Genomic DNA, 19949 nt, shown 5'->3' on the forward strand with positions numbered 1-19949 from the left:
GAAGTGCCAGGTTCTATGCAGCAGCAAGGTAGACGTTTGCAGGCTGTTCTGTGCCTGTGCCAGAGCACTCCTTGGCACAGGAGCAGCGACAGAGTTTGTTAGCAAGCCTGTGAGACAGCGCTTTGGCAATTCATATCATACCTGGGAACAAACATCAGTACTGCAGGAAAAAAGAAAGATGAAAGATCCTCAAATGGCAGAGCTACTGTTTGCTTAAAGGAAAAATGAAATGGGCAAACAAAAGCTTTGGCAAGTGAAGGACTTGGGATTTGTTGTTACCTGCAGTGGAGGTTTCACTGTCCTTGTGTTGTTCAGCATCCTATTACACTAAGGATATGAAATTAAATTTCCTTTCTTCTGCAGGACTATTTGCAAGCTGCTACTGAGTCCCACATCAACACACACTTCTTTCTTGAAAATGGCTGCCAAATTGTGAAGGTAAGAAAACAAAGCTATCAATTCCTGTTTAAAATGACAGATAGTAGTTAGCAGAAACATTTTTTATTTTTGCTGCTTTTTCAAACCTCTACAGAGACAAAAGGGGTGTGTGTGTGTGTGTGTGTGTGTGTGTGTGTGTGTGTGAACAAATCCAAAACCTCCAAGACATAGCCCTTTTGTGGGAAGGTTGGAATGGTCTTTTCACAGTGCTCTTTATATTTTGATAATTTTCAGAAATACAGATTAGAACAGATCAAATAAACCGATTAGATAACCCAAAACAAAGCGTGAAACAATATTTAAATGATATGCGACTTCGTTCTTGCCTGAAGGTATGCTTCATGAAGAAAGCGCTCAGAATATTTCACAGCATGGTGGTACACCTGCTGCTTCCCCAGTAGGTCATTACTGCCTATCTTGCTGGGTTCTGGTGCAAGGCACTCTGGTGGCAACTCCGTCTACCTCAGTCTCAGATAGCCCCTGTAAATATCAGTAGAGGATTCTTTCTCTGGAATCCCACAGGAGCAGAGAAGCTCCAAAAACAACAGTGATTGATTTGCATTATAGGATGGAGCTGTCCAAAAAGAATTCTCTCAAAATCTCAAAATTCTCTCAAAAGAAGGCTTGCAGACAGGCTTCTGACAAAACTTAAATGTCCGATATGGGCAGCTGTGTGTGATTTATTGAAGTATACTTCTCTGACTTTATGCAAGGTAGTAGACTCTAACTGAGTGATTGAAAGAAATTCATTAAAAAGGGAGAAGGAACAGAACAGCAAATACAGAAGAATAGGAGAGCTGAATGTAAAACACATAATGGCAATGTATTACAATGAATGAAACTGTGAGGAAAAATACTTTATTAGTGGGCTGTGGTGAAGGCACAGCTCACAGCTGGCAGAAACAACAACAACAACAAAAACTGCCTTTCTGTGTAGCATTGTGTTTCTCACATAAGAAAATCTGTGGTTGATATGCGGGTTTTGCACAGCCATCCCAAAACCTAGGCTGGCATCTCCAGACTCATGGGAGGTGTCAGTGGCACTGATGACCCCAAAGAGAGAGGAATTCCCCCGCAGGCGTTGTTCCTTTGGTAAGAAAGCCCTTCTTCTAGCCCATTTTGTGCCCCGTCAAGTAGCATAAAAGTGACAGAGTAAAAATCACACGTATTTGGAGACTGGGCTGAGTTCCATGAGCCTAGCCCTTTATCTGCTTTAGGCCATTGGAAGTTTGCATTGTTTGTACAAATTATTAACGAATAAAAGCTTTTCAGTAGTGGCTGATTTTTATAGAGACTTTGAAAGAAAAACGGTCAGATTCCCTGTTTGAAAACTAGTGTAACTATGAACATTTTAAGAATAGATAGGAAATAAAATCTTCATTCTCTTCAGTAAAATATCTATCTTTCTGGAAGCAGGTAAAATTTGAAGGCTTTAAAATATGCTTGTTACTTAATCTCTTTGTGGTTGGATTCAGAAACTGAAAAAGTAATCTTCTGGCAGCATTAGTACCCTGTTAAAGCTAAAATTACAGTTATTAATAGTAGCAGACTCTCATGTTGTGAGGTGGGGTAAAAAAATAAAAATAAAAAAGCCCAGCTTTTATGGTATATTAACAAATTTTTATTTTTGACTAGTTCAAGTAATTTTTCAAACCCACTGTTGTATTTTTGTAACTCTTCTGATGGATTGGAAGTTGGTGTCATTTATTTTTTGAAATGCGATAGGAAAAACATCTAGTTAGTATTACAGTGGGAAGCATAAGCTGTGATCCTATTGTACTTATTTTAAGTCTGAACAAACTTCTATTATTATAATGGAAATGAAAAATCTTTGACTCAATAAAGGATGCTGCAGCATTACCTAGCAGAATTCAGGAAGTGCAGCTGAGGATAAAAAATAGCTATAGGCTGCCATGTAGTGGTTACTAATCTACCTTGTGAAATCTTCACCTTTGTATTTTTTTCTCTCTTCTTTCTGAGAAGTAGCCTCAGTCAGTGTATTGATTTGTTTTTACTGCAGTTTTTAAACTGTAAAACTAGTTGTGACTCCTAGATACCATCACCTTGACAGCACTTGTAGGCTTGAATCGCAGCTACCTGCTATGTTTGGAAAAGTCCTTAGGTTATGAAGGCCCTGCTAGATCATAATCAAGGTTATCTTACTATACTTATTTGAAACACAGCAGTATACATCAATGGAGTATACAGCAAATGTGAGCTTTAATAAGGTTATTTTCTTATTTAAGCACTAGTGTTTTTAAGCTGGCAACACAATAATATGAAGAAGACAGAGGGTGTGGAGTACAATTATTTATCAATGTGGATTAGGAAACACATGGAAGTTTCAATGTACTTACCAAATTATGACATTGCTAATCAATTCATACTCGCTCTTTCTTTCATCTGCTTTACCGATTTAAATCGTGCAGTTGTCCTTTGTGGTTATAGATGACTCCTCTGCTGTGCAGACAGCCTGGTATTTCTACAGGACAGAAAAGGGATAATAGCCACATGGTGCATTCCACTGGCCACATATGCCCAAGGTTAATTTCTTGCTCACATGGTAGTAATGACCAGTAATAATAAGAACAACTAATTTTAGAATATAGATTAATGTAATGATACACATGCAAAAAGTGACCAGTTTTTTTTTTTCATTCTAGTGACTGAGCTATAGAATAAGTCATACCATTTCATACTATATAATTAAGCTTCCTGCCTCACTTTCCCATCTTTAAATGTCCATATTATTTCTTGACATCCAAAAATGTGTAAAACCACTCATTGGTTATGCAAGTTTTATTCCAGGAGACTATTCCTAACTTAAAATGGTTGCCTTGCTTCATGCCTTTTTTCTTTTGTAATAATACTCATTATTTCTAGTTTCTAAAATTTATGTCAGATTATTCTCTCAGCCCACTCTCCCAGATTCTCCCAGCATGGTGGTGGTTGCCATACCACCTCTGGTCAATGTTCAGAGACACTACATAATTCTCATAAATGCTTCTCATCAGTCAAAATGTTCTGGTGCTTAAACATTTGTATTGCTTCTTTTTTCCCCCTAAGCTCAATATCTCACCATCTATCATTACCCTTCATTTATAGCTTGTCAGACAATTTTAAATCCACAAGACAGTGCTCATTTCAAACCCATCTGAGACTAATTTTTCAAGTATGATTTCTTAGGTATTGCATCTGACGTCTACTAATGCTGCATGCATGATCCAAAATTGCTTTTTGTTACAAATTTTTGACCCCCACTCTAGTCAACCTGCGTTCTAGCGCATATGTGCGTATCATAATTTCACTTGCTGCTGTTTATTGCTCATGTTTTTCCTGTCAGCTGCTTTCTTTAAAAAAAAAAAAAAAAAAAAAAAAAAAAAGCAAGCAGGTTCACTTCCATTATTTTCCTAGGGATTGTAATGTGATTTATCAGACGATAATTTCCACGATTACTCTTTATTCATCTTCTAAAGTTCAATGCCATCCAGCCATCTGGTGTCTCATTAGTTCTGCAAAAGCCCTAGCCTACAAAGAAGAAAAAATTACTCACATGTCTAATTTTAAGCACGTGAATCCTAATGATGCAAAGGAGACTGCTCATATTTTTTAAGCCAGGAGTACAGATAACTCTTGCAGGACCAGGCCATAAAATACAGTCAAAAGATTTCTTTGCTTAATTGCATGAAGTAATTAGCTTGAACACTGCAATGCACTTCATAGAGAAGTGCTAATAGGCCTGCATTAAGGCTTTTCATGCAACTCTTTACTAGCCTTTTATTAATCATCTAGGCATTTGATATGAAGAGAGGTATAAATCAGTGTTGAAGTGAAGCATACTGACGTGTATGCTTTAAGGAGAATTGGTATTAGATGCAAAGTCTTCATCAACGCTAAATTAACCATTTTGATTCTCTTCCTTGTGGTGTTAAGAGACCTGCACAACATTACACTTAAGAATCAGTGTGATCATTCTTTTGGTCCTATTCATTAAATAGCAGATTTCCTGTCTCAAACTACATGTCCTCACTGATATACATGTTAAACCACTCATTTGTCCTGTTTTCTGCTACCAGTATTTATTTTTTTTCTGTCTTTGAAAGGTATTACTGCAGAGGAGTAGTTCTTTTCCATACCTCCTTTCCTGACTTCCTGGGAAATACCTTTCAAATTGTTAATGCATTGCTCAGTAAATGTATCTGACCTATACAAATTTTAGAGTGCCATTATTAGAGTGCAAACTATTTTGTGAAAGGCACCTTGTTATTGCTATATATTGTACATATATTTAAAACACCCACTGTTTGAACTTGTGACTCATTGGACTGGCATCTCAAATTTCCTTCTGTTAATTACAAAATACTGATTTTGCTTATTACCATCATAACAATAACACCTAGTTTAAAAAAAAAAAAAAGAATGCTATCTCTTCTGTCAAACTGCAGTATTTCATTGCTTTCTTCCACTTAGCTTATTAAATCAGCTAGCATACAGCCAATTTTTCACACACCTCTGTAAAATTCTGAATATTCTCTTTTACCCTCTTGAATTCAGGCAGGGTAACCCAGAGTATACAAGTCACGCCGTCCTGAGCAACGCGTTCCCAAAATGCATGAATCATGCATTCAACTATGGGTGGTGCTAAAAGGCCTCCCTGTGATGTTCTGTTGCAGGAATTAAGATCAGGATAACTTGGGTTTTCAGAAAGATATCGCAAAGGGAAAGAAATTGTAGCGTTATCATGTTCCATCAGACAGGAGGTGCAATGAGGTGTTTACTAGTACTATTTCCTTTGATTATAATTTTTTTTTCTAAAGACCTTTATTAAGTTCAAGACACAGTATGTCTATCACAGACAAGATAAAGAAATCTGAACATTAAACTGGAGATCAGGAGGCCTGACTATCTGTTCCCAGTACTTAGAATACTTACATTAATAGATGTTTCCTGATTCAGGGGAAAAAAAAAAAAAAGAAAAAAAAAAAAAAAAGCAACTTTCACCTTAAACAACAAGATTGTATAAGGGATGCTCTGAAAGTAATGCTTCCTATTTGGCCCATGACATCAGAGACAGATCTTGGTGGTATGCAGTAGAGATTGAACCTTCCCACCACAATTTCATCACATTTTGTTGCCATGTGACAGATGGCAGCAGAGGGGCACTCTGACATGGAAGTGCATATGAAGCAAAGGTGTGTTACTGAATTCCTCCATTTGGAAAAAAAGACACCTACTGACAGTCATCAATTTTTGCTAAGCACTTATGGAGACCAAACAGTGGATTTGAGCACAGTGAGGCAGTGGGTGGCATGCTTCAGCAGTGATGACAGCGACGTAAAAGACAAGTCACATTCCAGGTGGCCATGCACAGCTGTCACATCACAAAATGAAGAGTATCTTGATCAGCCCATCCACACAAACCAGCAGATTACAACCAGGACAGACACTGTGTACAGAGCTGAGTATCAGCTTCAGTGCATTGGAAACAATGGTGGCAAAATTGGAATATCCCAAAGTTTGCACTTTGAGTTTGCACCAGATGAGTCCAATGAATGCTCAGACAGGAACAGAAAGACACATTATGCAAGTCTGTCAGGACCTATCGAACCAACATGAGGCTAAAGGTGATGATGGTGTCATCGCTATGAGCCATAGCCTAAATGGCAGTCCACTGAGAGGTGACATGTGAATTCCCTATTGACAAGATGCAGGCCTCGATAGGTAAAGTGAAGTGCACTCTTTTGGAATAGTAAAGAGGCGATCCATCTACCTGGTTTTCCTGGAATCTGAACAAGCCATCAGCTGTGATCATGAGTCTGATTAAGCTGAAGGCTTGAAGTTCCAGAGTCAGGCCAGAAAAGAAGACAACCCTTCTCTTGCAACACAACAATACCAGGCTTCATACCAGTTTGAAGACCATGCAGCACACTGCCAATCTTGGCTGGGCTGTCCTACCACATCCACAGTATAGTCTGGATGTGTCACCTTCTGAATTCCATCTGTTTGGGCCAATGAAAGATGGACTGTGTAGGCTATGTTTTCCTAGCAACGATGCCATCATAGCACCTGGGAAACAGTGGGTCCCCTTTGCTGGTGCTGATTTTTATGAGCACAGCATGCAGGCTCTTGTTCATTGCTGGCAAAAATGCACAACTAATACTGGTGACTAATGTTGAAAAAACAGTGCTTTCTAGCTGAGAATTTGCTCTATCAAATAGTGTTATTTTGTTCTTCGTATCTGTTAGAAATAAATAGGAGGCATTACTTTCAGAGGCATCTATGGAAATCAGCCTACAAGGGCTTTCACTGGTGTGTTTTGACAATGATATGTGCCACTTTCTCAGAACATCTCTGGAATTATGTTGATTTTTTGGATTTTCTACTTTAAATCTGCTTTCTTCCTGCCATCTGTCTAGCCATGCTCCTCCACAGATGCTCTCAAGGATCTGAGCCCTTCAGGAAGCCTTGGAGCTCCTCCATAGTAAGAAAGCTCAGTGGAAAGCCTGCTGCAAAACCTCTGCAGCTCCAGATCCCCCAGACTAGGTAAACTCCGGCAGCCAGGCTCCCCAGCCAGCTGCTTTTCCTTTTAGTGCATCTTGTTTTTTTTGCTGCCTTTTCATGAGCTCTATTCCCCTGGAAGATGGGCAGGACCTAGAGAAAGGATCTCTGATGCCTTTTTCTCTTTTTTCTTACAGAACGAAAACTCTGTTGTGGTAGGGTTTTTTTGTTTGGGTTTTGTGTGTGTGTGTTTGTGTTTGTGTGTGTGGTTTGCTTTGCTTTGCTTTGCTTTGCTTTGCTTGTGTGTGTGTGTGTGTGTGTTTGGTTTCGTGGGTTTCTTTTCCATCTATGGATTTTCCACTCTTCATGAGTCAGCAACTGGTGGATATTTAGAGTCTGAGGCGGGACTCATGAGTATCAAAGATCAAACCACTTTGGATAAATGGTGGCAAGGAACATTAGGGTACCTCAGAAAGTTTCATGAACCATATTTTACATGATAATTGTAAATGATAATAATGTCAGAAATGAGTCAAAAAAGAAACAGCTGAATATTAAAGATCTTGTGCAGAACATATAAGTTATCTTTAGTCACAAGTAAACATCAGATAAACATCCTGACAAAAGAAAAAAACTCACTTTTTTTGGATGGCCTCCAAATTAAAAAGTATTATGAATTCATTTCAGACTTAGCATAAGTCCTGGTGGACTAGTATTCTCTTTGGGATAAGAAAACCCAGCATCTCAGGAAGAGGCTTCAGTGGAGCAAAGTCAGTTCATAATCATTAAATTCAAAATCTCCACATAATTTCCTTTTATTTAAACCACTATTAAGAAATATCCTTTAGCTTATCACATGTAAAGCGTAAGCTTCCTTTGGTATTAACTTTGACACATACAGAGCACTAGGGGGATTATATTCATTTAGGTGATGGCACCTGTTAGTGAGCATTTTATTGCCCTTAGTGTAGAAGGATTTACTCTTGTTATTGATTTGTTGGCAAATATATTGGGTGGAAATCCCCTGGTATTGCTGGTAGCTGCAGATTCCAAATTTTATTGGATTTGTGAGCAATTTTCCTCCCTGTTTAAACTTCTGATTGCTTTATAAAAAGAGGAGCTTAACAGTGAGGTGAAAACAAATGCTAGATTTTATTCTGTTGAGAAGGAAAGCTTCCTTGTTTTGCTTTTCTCCTAGTTGTTGATTTCATTTGTCTGTCTTTTTTGACAGTGATTCTTACAACAGGCACAGAACTGAGAATACATTGCTACAGGAGCCAGACAGACAGAAGCCATAACAGCTGATGGACAAGGGGTCAACAGGGCAAATACTGTTCCATGCAGAGAACAGAAATCAGACCCTCCCACCCCTTTAGTGCCACAAATAAATGTATGGCCTGCCGTGACTTTCTTTGTGTCACTGTTTTCCTCCCAACAAATTTTCCTTGATCATATAGACAGCAATTAGTGAAAGCCAAGAATAACCCAGATACAAGCTTTACCATCCTGACACCAGATGGTATGGCCACAGGTAGCCAGGCAGCTTCTCTCCACTCATTCACACCATAGGCACCAGCCTGGGGCCAATCTGATGCGTACTGGCTGCAGTGGGCTACGGGTGGGACACGGTCAGGGTCAGGTAGCTCCATGAGCGCTTGGGGGGATGCCAGCCTTCCCCTATGCCTTGGTTTGAGCTCCAACAGGCACTGTATTCTTAGTCCTTGTTACTGGATTTTCAGGAAAGGTAAATTGATTTTCCTTTATATGTTCCTTCCCAAGGCCCAGTCTCTCTGTCCCTGGACACTAAAATTACTGGAAGAATACTACAGAAATGTCATAAGCAATGAATGCAGAATTGAGCCTCTAGGACAGAGAAGTGTCTTCTCTTCAGATTTTCTTTAAGACCAATTCACAAAACTTGATTAGATTTAATAACAACAAAAACAAAAAAAGGAGTTTAATTAAACCCAGATTGGGAGATGTCTGAAGAAACAAGGTTTCATTATGTTCTCTTATTATATCCTACAATATTCATCCACTTAAGGGTAGCACTCAAGTTATTTTAATATGTGGAATGAATAAGATAACCTAAGATATTGTATGATTGCTCCAGCTGAGACATAATAGTTGAAAGTCATTCTTTCCAATAAAAATAACAGTGAGCAGTGCTATTAATTCATGGTAATGATGCCAGTGGGAGAAGTATATGACTTCCACTGCTGAATAATCAACAAAAGTAAATTAACTTTTAACTAGTATGTCTATGTCTGTGAATCTAAATGACCTTGAGGAAAAAAAAAAAAAAAACCTGAGAAAAGCAAATTAAATACAGTTTTAAGCAATACAACAATGTATTTCTAAACCACATATTTTGAAAAATAGTCAGTGTGATTTCAAGAGTCCACAAGGCAAAGTGAATCGTCACTCTCTTCTTGCGTATCTTAACTAAAATGCACAGATATATATTTCTACCTGAAGCCTTTCCAAATTTCAGTTCTTTCAGATGTAGTAGCACATTTCATTTTAACTTCTAACACAACAAAATCAGAAGGAAAACAATGATTTTAATAAATCTGTGGTTTCTTATCCTTTGTCACTCAGTCCTCACTGACTCTTTCAATCTGGCTGCTAGTTAAAGAGAAAGCATTTATCTCCTTTGTAGACATTTTTGATAAGCCTTTTCAAGCTAAAACACTCAACTTCTTAATATGTAAGTTGGTTTTTAGTTGTGTTTATCTACCATTTTTTTTGTCTGTCTTTCCTGCTCTTCTTCCCAAAAAGTACATATTTTTCTAATACTGCCTGCTTTTCACTTTAATAACCTTTTTTATTATTATTTAATCACATGCTTCTGTTGAACCTGTTCAGGACTTAATGTGTAAGCTCAAATTCAGTCTTATCAGCTTTGAAGGAAAAAATACATTTCCGTTTTAAGTCAGTTTCTTACTTTTTTTTTTTCATATGTAAGTACTCCACTCACCTTCACTCAGTACTTCTTTGCATTTCTCCAGATCACATTCCTTACAGTTTTTTGAATAGCTTCACATTTTAAGAAAACAATATCTGACAGACACGGTAGCAAATGTACTAGAACTTCTCAGTATCTCAGTAAATGCTGACAATGAAAATACGATTACAACAAGCTAATCTGTTGAAAGAGTTTGGAAAAGTCAGTGTTAAGAAGTTAATGTGCTCTTGTTTTGTTTTGGAGTCAGTTATTCCTTTAAGAAACACCACGAGAAAATAACATACTCATAGAGAAGGCTTACCAAAAGATGAGATTTTGGATGATTGTGCTGCACTATCCTTCCAAATATTCATCTGGAGTGCTATCCTCTTACAAGGAGTTGGCTGCTGTGGTGAAGGACTCTTCTTGGCAGTTAATTATCTGAAAGAAATGCTGCATTGTTCACATTGACCCATTACATGGTATTTTTCACTGAAAAACATGTAAATAATTTTGAATACATACGGTAAATTTATTGTGACTATGCTGGATGTCACTGGATAAGAAAACAAATGTGTGTTTTATTGTTCAAACTATATGCCTTAGATTGTTGATCTCTGGAAATACCTAAGACTAAAAATTTATGCTAATTTTAATTTTATATTTTCAGTTATAGCTTTTCATGATAAATCTTTTTAAGAGTATTTACGTAAGACTGGAAAGCCCGGACATCAACAAAGCAATGAAAAAAAAGAAGGCGAGGTCTGTCTAAAAGTTTGAGATGTTTTCTCAAGTTGACACAGGACATAAAATCAGCAGGTGTTTTGCCAGCTGAAATTTGGTTATCCTATACACATTCCTACTGAAGACATGGCAAGTAAAGAGAGAAATATTGACTTTCACTAAGTCTGAATTTGAAACAATAAAGATATTGAAGTGACTTCTAAGAAGGCAGCGGAAAAAATCAAGAAGCTGCAAGTAATATCTAGGAGCTGACTGTCACCTGAGATGGTGATGAAGTCATTTACGTCACAAATTCTTTTTTGCTTTTCATTTTCTCATGCCTATAAGCTAGGCAAATGAGAAATTTCGCTAGCAGAAGTGATAAAACAGAAATTTTTGTCTGTTCAAGTTGAGATTGGCTCAGTGAAATTTTCAGCTATGTGACAACCATAATCATTTCAAAGTCTTGCAGGTAGTTTGCCAGTGCAGTGGGTGTCTTAGACTGAGCAAGTACCTTTCACCTACGATAACCCTGTTTTGCTAGATTCCCAACATCACTGTTTCATACCTGTTCTGAAAGAATTTGGATCTGATTCAAAGTAATTTACATTAGTGTGAGGCTTTCAAAACTTTCTGTTCAGTTTACATATATCTTAAAGTGTATATCCAATTCATGAAGAATATATATATATATATATATGTATGTATGTATATTTACAAATATTATCTGTGCAAGAAATATTCCAGACTATCAAAAGGGAATCCAAAACTTCGCAGCACTCTGGAAGCTAATGTATGTGTGGAGGACAAAAGGTAAGAGTAGCTTCTGTGTTTTTCTTAAGGTATATTTACTTAAAGCATGGAATGTTGTTTTGGTTGTTGAAAATAATTCAGATTGTACACCAGCTGCATAGCTTTTTTGGAAAATCAAATCGATGATACAGTGAAGAAGAAGAGGTGTACTGGTAAATGAGATATTTTATGTGTTTCAGAATGAAAAAAAGTAAAGCTTTTGTTCTATTTCAATTTTTAGAAAAAAATATTTTGACTTAGAGTAATATATTAATAACAGAAAGACTTGCTTTCTGTTAAAGTCTTTGCAATTTTTTCACAATTAATTTGTAGGTTTAACTCCACTTTGGGAGGGAAAAAAATGTCTCTGTAAGCATTAAGTCCCCAGCAGAATATATATACTGTAACTTTCTTCTTATAAATGAAATTGTACTCTTAAGCTGATTTTGCAATGGAATTTTTAAACTTAATTAAAATCTTTAAATTATTAAAGGTCAAGGTTTGTTTAAAAACTCTAGTATTAAAAGTTAGGCCTTCAGCAACCATGATACAATTTTCAGTATCAAAATTATTTCTGGATATCTAAAGTATTCTAATATCTAAAAAACATAAGTGTTATTCCTGAATTCTGGAGAGATTTTTAAGATGCGCTATGCCAACTTTTATACAGCTTAGCAAATTCTGCCATTTATCTTTGTATCTTCTAAAGTGCTGAATATCTAGATACCATTAGAAACTTTTTTGTTGCTGGTAACGATTTTTTTTAGCTCTCAAATAGTCAGATGCAAGATTCTCTTTCAAGCTAAGTAGCTGAAACAGAAGTGCATTTGGTGCTATTGGTGTTTTGAGCAAGTGTGGTATTTTAAGCGGAGATTTATTTTTTTTCAGAACTGCTCCTGTATCAGGTAGTAATCCTGCTTGTTCTGGTGATTTTGGAGGTTAGGAAGACAGAAGTCATTTCATCCTTTGCTACAGATAATTGTGTAGTATTTAAGGAACTCAGCAATAACCCAGACCATCCCTAAAACACATAAGGAAACTATTTTGTAGGTTGCAAAATTCTCAGTTAGTTTGCTTATCGTATTTGATGCATAACCTATAGGGGACAACATACACCAGTGCATTAAATACCAAGTGAACTTAGCTTATGAATTGCTCATTCATTTCAAGCTGCTAAAGTACATCAGAGTTCAGATGTTGTACTGATGATGCAAGCAGGATTTTCATGTGCTTTCCACACAACAGAAATAATAGATGAATGAAAATGTCTGCCATGCAAATTCTTTCCCAGAATGGTAAATGAGTTTGTGACCTAGTTGCTGAGTAGAGGTGATCAACACAGTATTGATCTACGCTGTTCTGTGGCTGCAATAATTAAGGAGCATAACAATTTGGGCATTAGTCAATTAGCTATATAAAATATGTGGATTTTCTTCTATTTTTAAAATTTCGTTAAAGTAAATATACAATATGATGTCTTACTTGTAAGTGAAGCATTCTAATGACTTTTCTTTAAAATGTTTGTCAGTACATCTACTGCATTAATTTTAATTATCTCTATCTGTAAAGGGCCAGGGAGTTATGTGGGCACTCATCTAAAGTGACAGTTAAATGTTAAAGTAAAAACTATCCACATTTCAAGACATTTTTGCCTTTGACTTTTCTTTCTCCATTTTCAGTGGAAAATGAATGTCATTTTACAGCTTTTACGTATTTTTGCATGTTTTAAAATTGTTTCATCTTCAGTGTGATCTCCAGTTCATGTTGCTTTGTTTAACTGTGAGCAGCTATGTTGTGGGTTTGTTTGTTTTTTTCCCCATTCTCTCCCTCATGAGGTGATCACCCACAAATTTCAGTTTAGAGCACTGAGATGGGCATTCTGCACAAGTAATAGGAATAGGAGCATCAACCAACTCTTAGATAGAAACAAGTACAGAATGACTGCAAAATTCATCTGAAGAAAATTCATTCACAAACACTTGTGAATAATTATATCATTAGCTACCTTGTTCTAATCTTACCCAATTATAGCAACACATTAGCATAAGGCTTAAGCTATTTGTAGACTATGTTCAACACTTAATGTTGTGTGTGGAAACAAACACTCGGCTTTCAGCTTGTTAAACAAATTTGGGATACTGAGTAATATTTATGTCTTGTCTTTATAAAGAAAGAGTAGGTAAGAAAAGATGACAGCATCAGTACCAGCACAGCATTTTGCACCCTGGGAGTATGTAGGCAGTATGGTGTTGAGCTGAAAAACACATTTCTAGGACATTTCATGCTAAAGTGAGAAGAATAAATTTCTAGTAAATATATATTGTCTGCAAAAATTGAGGCAGCACTTTTGCTGAGTTCTTCATAATAACCCAGTTAAAGGGTCTGGATCAAGGCTACCTGGAAGTACCAAGGCGAATAAGAAGGAAAGATGTTATCATTTTGAACCTTCCTGGGGGTTGTATTTCCACTGCTTTTAGCACGTTGGAAGTAGAAGATTTTAAGTCTGTCCAGTAACGTGCCCCTGGTAAGAAATTTCGGCCATCTTGTGATCTTCATTTTTCCATAAGATTTTGCAACACTGCTTTTTGCATATGGCCAGATTTTGCAATACTTGCAATGACAGGAAATGTTCAGACTTGCTGCGGACTTATTAATACTATGCAATGTATCATTCCCAGACATATCGGTGTAGTGCCTCTCAGAAAATAAAAAAAGAAACAAAACCTCACGAAATTTGTTACCATGAGATTGTGTCAATTGCTGACCAGATAGGATATCAAGTTTGTTCTGGTCTGGCTTCTAGGAGTTGATGTGGAGGCAAGGTAGAGACATTTATTTTTGGAACTCTTTGTGTTCGTCAAAAAGACAAATTCCAGTTTCTAAAGCTGTGAAAATCAGGGCAGCAACTAATCAGTGGGATCAGTGTCCTTCATAGCATATTTCACTTCATGCAGTGTGTGTGCGTGTCTGCGTCTTCAAGTGTACATGTGTAAAACAGGAACAGAGACACTACCAGAGCTTTCTAAGCGCTATGGTCAAGTGGTGTTTCTATTTCAGATACTAAGGCCTGAAAGCTTCAACACCGGTTGAACATATTATTATTTTGCCTTGAAAGTATCTCTCTGCTGTCTACCTGAGGAGTAGCAGAATCAGCGATATACTTAGGGTCCGTTATTTCTCTGCTTTGTTGTTGTTTTTTTTTTTTTAATAACGTTTTGTGCAATGAAATACTTCAAGAAATTTCTGATAAGCTAAAAAGCTGAAGTACTAAAGGTTGGTTAAAAAAAAAATTGCTTTGAGGTATTAACCAGAGTGGCACGAGGTTTTGTCTAGAGCATATTGATGTTGACAGATAGTAACAGCGACAAGTGGTAGTGTGTCTCATCTGTGTCCAGGAAGACCCAAGGCTGAAGCAATGATTCAGGGATGTTACCGGTATAAGCAAATGGGTGTCAAAGTGCAGGTCAGACAGGAGAATCCTGAAGACCAAAAGACCAAAATGAAAAATCAGGTCTTCTCTAAATTCAGGCCCTGTGAAATTTTGAACGGTGATGTGCAACTTGCTGGCTAGACTAGATGTCAAAACCTGGATTTAGCAGATGAGTTTTGGCACCCAAAATGATATTTGGCTATTTAGTTTAGCCTGAATTCTATTTGGCCTGGGAACAGGCTCCTAATTTTTTTTCTCCCAGGCTATCATAAATAATGTATTGCTTGATGAGAAAATAGCAGTTGACTAATATTTTTGTAGTTTAATGAATATATTGCACACGTGAATCTATAACAACAATAAAGTGCAGGAGCAGCTATAAATGGTAAAGAAAACCTTGTATTTCAAAATGTCTGGTTTTTTATGAAATAGCATTTAATGTGAAAAATCCATTCACAGAAATGAATTTTGTACATAAAGCTGAAAAATCTTTAAAACTAATGGCTCTCAATTACATGCTTATCTAACATGTTGGGTATGTTTTAATTTAAATTGACTTCAGTGATTTGTACTTTGGCCTTGCATAGTAAAACAGGAGTATACTACAGAAGAAAATAGATGAAGCAGGTGTGGATACTTCGGTTTTTCTACAGCACTTCCAAGCTCATTTTTAGTTGGACAAGTACTCATGTGTGACCAAAAGTGCTTTTATAGAGAGAAATGCTACGCAATTTGTTTCCCATGTTCAGTTGGAGTTCTAAGAGAAACTTTTCAGCTTGAGTTGAAAAAGTCTTCCTAAGCAAATAAAACTGCAGTGATCTAACATATGCCTTCAACCATCTGTGTTTTGCTGGCTTATAAAATTTTTATGAGAGTTTGTTTTGATGATGAAAGCAGCATTTTCACATGCTTTCTCTGCATAAGACTACAGACAAATGTAGTTATATTACACTACCATTCTGTAATTGAAATATTCTCAATAACCTATTTTCTGTGGGAAACAACATAATACTTGCACTTTATATCTTCTCCACTACTTATATAGCTATAGATCCGAGCCTTGGGAAAATAAGAAAGAAAACAGCTTTCATATTCATATAGATTGTCTTTTTCTTTCTCTTTCTTCTGTTAATGCAAATTTTATCAAAAATAGTTTGTAAGTCTAATCTAGGGATTCCTCTGTTCACGATTAACAAAAGCTAAAAGAGTTTAGAGAGCTCGTTTGACAAAGAACATGAACAAATTAATATTATATGATTAATGTGAATTTCTGGAACTAAACTTCCTCCTGAAAGGAGATAACACATTTCCTTTACAGAACGAAGAGGAAGAGGGCTCTAATATCAGATCTCTTTGATGCTTTAAACATGCCAAGCAGATTTAAAGCTATCTCTCTTAGCCTAAGTCTGAAGAGATGAAATTTTTGTTTTATTAAACGGAATGGTAAAGCCACTATGGCAGATTTCTGTTTCCATAAAATTTCTAGGAGCAGTCATTAAGATTGAGCTTAAAAGTGTCCATGCTTTTCAAAACCTTTCTGATAAATGTAATCTTCCACTCTTCAGACTTAGATATTCCGTTGAAAGCCTATAAACACAAAAACAGCCCCTAGAGTGCTTTGTCTGATGCGCTCTCTGAACTATACATTTTGCAAATGTGCATTATAATTTTGAAGCTGGCTTCTCTTTGCAGGACTGTTCAGTGAAAGTACTAGATGTTCAAACAGCTGGGAAATTTATTCACTTACCCATCTGTCTTTTACTCTTCTGGTCAGTACTCCAATAGCATGTTGAGAAAATAAATTTACAATGCCATGTTTTCTTTTATATAATCAGATTTTCTACTTACTAAGTCATTTCCCAGGAAAAGATGTTCAAATTACAAGATAATTATCTATTGATAATGGATAATGGATAATTGATTATCCATTTTTGTTTTCATCAAGTTTGCTGATGTTAGAGCTTTGTCTAAACCTCTTCTTTAAATCTTCACTGAAGGATTTTGAAAATTCATTTATTATACTGGATTCTGAGCTTTCTGAAACACAAGAGAACCAAAGATAAATGTAAGGCCAAATGAGAAGCTGCATTGTACTGAAGTCCCTACAGGATCTTTCTTTATTCCCAGAATTGATTTTCTTCTGGTTATGTGGAAGGAACAGGAATGGTGAGGAAGAGGAATAAAAACTGAGAACAGATCTCATGTATGTGCTTTCTTTTTATAGGTTAAAGTTAGATGTTCTATTCAGTGGATACTGAACAGTTCACAGTGTGTTGCTGATCATTATCATTTATTCTTCCCTTTTCTAGCAGTTCTAGCAGTTCTAGCATTTATTCTTCCCTTTTCTAGCATTTTCTATCGTTATGATTAAGGGGAAGATATCAAGGGGAGAGGGGTGGAAACAAACCACTGCAGTTGGAATTGTTTTAAATACTATGGAGCAGAAGGACATAGGCTGAAAGGATATTCCAAATATTGCAATGCCAGCAAATCTAAACATAGTCGGACTTTGATAGGACATTGATACAAACATTGGAAGGGGACTGTTGTATTTGGAAGGGTATGGTGACCCCATCACGTATGTTGAACTCAGCCAAAACAGCACGTTTGACTGCCTTGTACACAAGACTGCTTTTCTTTTGCAATGAAAAATTTCAAAAACTTCATCATCTTTGAAAAGCAGAAGGTAGATCTGAGTAGCAGGCAGAAGTGTTTGACAAATTGCAGAACTTGTGCAGTCTTGTAAAAAGCTGAAGAAAGAAATTCTACAAAATATACGTAGAGATGTAGATGAATTTAGCCGTATGTTGCTATAATGAATGGAGTAAACAAATTTATAGAAACATGTTCAGAAGGCATAATTCAGCAGATATTTCAGCTGTAAAGCACTTACTGTGAATAGCTTAGACTTGTGATGCTTGTCGGTTGTCTTCACAAGTGTTATCAGTATTAGTTTTGGATAGCCGGGACTTGTCCTGAAAAATAAGCATGAAGATATAACATAGTTGTACACTGGTCTTTTCTGCGTTAACTACTTTGTGGGCTAACTATGGATAGAAAGCACAAAGTAAGGAATTCCACTTCCAGTACTTGCCTGTGAGTAGTAGCTATTGCTCGTTGAATGCACACAACAGCCTTCTTCCATATCTCAGCACCCAGAAGTGCGTTTCTTTCTCTGTAAGTTAGATCTGTCTTGTGGTCCTAATGTTCTAGTTTTCTGGCAGCGCTATGAAGCTGAAAGCAGCAATATGTTTTAGTAACTCAACTCCCTCTACCAACCTTAGTGCACCAGCAGTTCAAAAGAAATCTCAATTTAGATTTTGGATGGCTTGATCCTTATTTTCTCCATAATACGTTATCTATTCTTTATATTTGCCCATCTTGTTCACTGTAGGGTAGATAGAGCAGATTATGGGATGTCAAAGTTGCCAGAAAAAGTCTTTGCTAAAGGTAGTTCTTCCTAAAATGACATTACTATGTTAGACAGTGGATACATATTGAAATCTGTCTCGGCTAGCTACATGCCTTGCTGAAAAACTTCTTTGAATACTGATTTTTTTTAAACACAGCAGACCCTATCTGGCAGCTATTAGCTTCTCCCGTATCTTTGAGCTTAATGTGATCTGAAAAGTATGCACAAAGTAACACACAAACTCATCCATTTTTCAGCCCGTGTGTTTGGATCTCCAGAGCATGAAAGACTTGAAAAAGCAAAGAAAATCTGACCTTCTTTCCGGTCTCCCTTCATTCTTCCGTGCCTGTCTTCGTGAAGGTCAAGTGCCTTCTGCCTTCTCAAATGCAAAAATAAAACTCATTCTTCTTGCCTCCGTGGAAGCAATGTTGCTCTCTAACAGCAAATGAAAACTCTTGAGAGTTTGTTGCTGTAGTAAGGAGTCTCCACCCTGAAAACTCTGTAAAGGAATGATCTGCACTATATTTAAGGTAGGTTAAAAACGAGAAGACTAGAAACCCTCATGCTTAAGAGGCATAAATCAGCTACCGTTTTACCCGAGAAATTTCTCTCATATGAAGTTATCTCGCGATGTTTGATTACATATTTTTCTTGCACTTTCTGTAGAAGCAGCCCCCTTTCAAAGACAGAATATTAGGCAAGATGGACCACACTTCTGCTTTGGAACAGCAAACTCAGTGCTCACAGAAAAGGTAATGTATAGCACAGTTGTTGTCTTTTGGCCCTGTAGCTCTCTGTCATCCTCTCATAAGGTATGGCAGCGTGACAAGTCATCTAGATGTATTTAATGCGAAATGAAGTATGTTGCTTTTTGTTGCCTCTGTCTATTAATTTTTTATTTTAATGGCATGTAATCTTAAAATATATACTTGAAAATACTTTTGAACTTGGGAGCATATTAGTCTACAGGTCACCTTGTTATTTATTTATGCTTTCTTCCCACACTGTCAATGCTACCATAACTGCGGCAAAGAGATTATGATTTTTAGGAGAACTGGGTAATATTGCAGCGCAATTAAAAATCATTCATTGTATCAGATGCGATTATCTTTAGTGTGCTTCCTCCTGTTTTTTGAAGATTTATATATGCAGTCTGGCACATAGTCTTTGCAGAGGAAGATACATTCCATTATGGTAAGACTTTTCCTGTTCCGAGCCTTCAGATCCCCACTGAGTCAGTAGTCTTTTTTGCGTCCTGACCTGCAGAAGATATGGCTTATTATGATAAATCATGGAATGTTGTTTTAAGGCTTTATCATTTGGTATGTTCCTGGAATAGAGTTTCCGGATACTTTTCCAGCATTCCTGTTAGCGTTGTATGAGAATGCACGTGTGTATTTATGCACATTCCTCAATGAGTTCATACGCCTTTGGTGAACCTCTGCCCGGCTGTACTGTCCTTACCAGTAAAGCTCATCACCTGCCTTCTCAGAAATGCATAAGCAGCTTGGTTTGGAATGATTCTTCTTTCTTTTTGTAACAGATAATTGTGTTAAGTAATTCATAACACAGCTATGCAGTGCCTCAGAAAGGAGAATGCAGTGTTTACGCTGGAGTATATAGTATTATTTGATCCCCTGGCTCTGAATGATGCCTTTTGATATGACACCTTTTATACTGATGAAATAATATTACATCCACTTTCTGCG

General features: G+C 36.8%; 1 protein-coding gene across 14 annotated transcripts in view; it reads left to right on the plus strand.

Moving 5' to 3' along the window:
* Positions 1 to 19949, plus strand: part of LOC100548295 (pancreatic alpha-amylase) — a 236878-nt gene that overhangs the window by 197018 nt on the left and 19911 nt on the right. For 13 of the 14 annotated variants that reach the window (XR_014885356.1, XM_085232253.1, XM_085232254.1 and 10 more), the window contains 3 exons: positions 364 to 438; positions 18498 to 18770; positions 18907 to 18992. The gene's annotated coding sequence lies outside the window, so the exon portion shown is untranslated. Of the gene's footprint in view, positions 1 to 363; positions 439 to 11288; positions 11420 to 18497; positions 18771 to 18906; positions 18993 to 19949 lie in introns of those variants that run through there. The other variant, XM_085232261.1, reaches the window with a different exon arrangement.

This window comes from Meleagris gallopavo, chromosome 10 (genome assembly GCF_905368555.1).
Source record: "Meleagris gallopavo chromosome 10, MGAL_WU_HG_1.1, whole genome shotgun sequence".
Taxonomy (NCBI): Eukaryota; Metazoa; Chordata; class Aves; order Galliformes; family Phasianidae; genus Meleagris; species Meleagris gallopavo.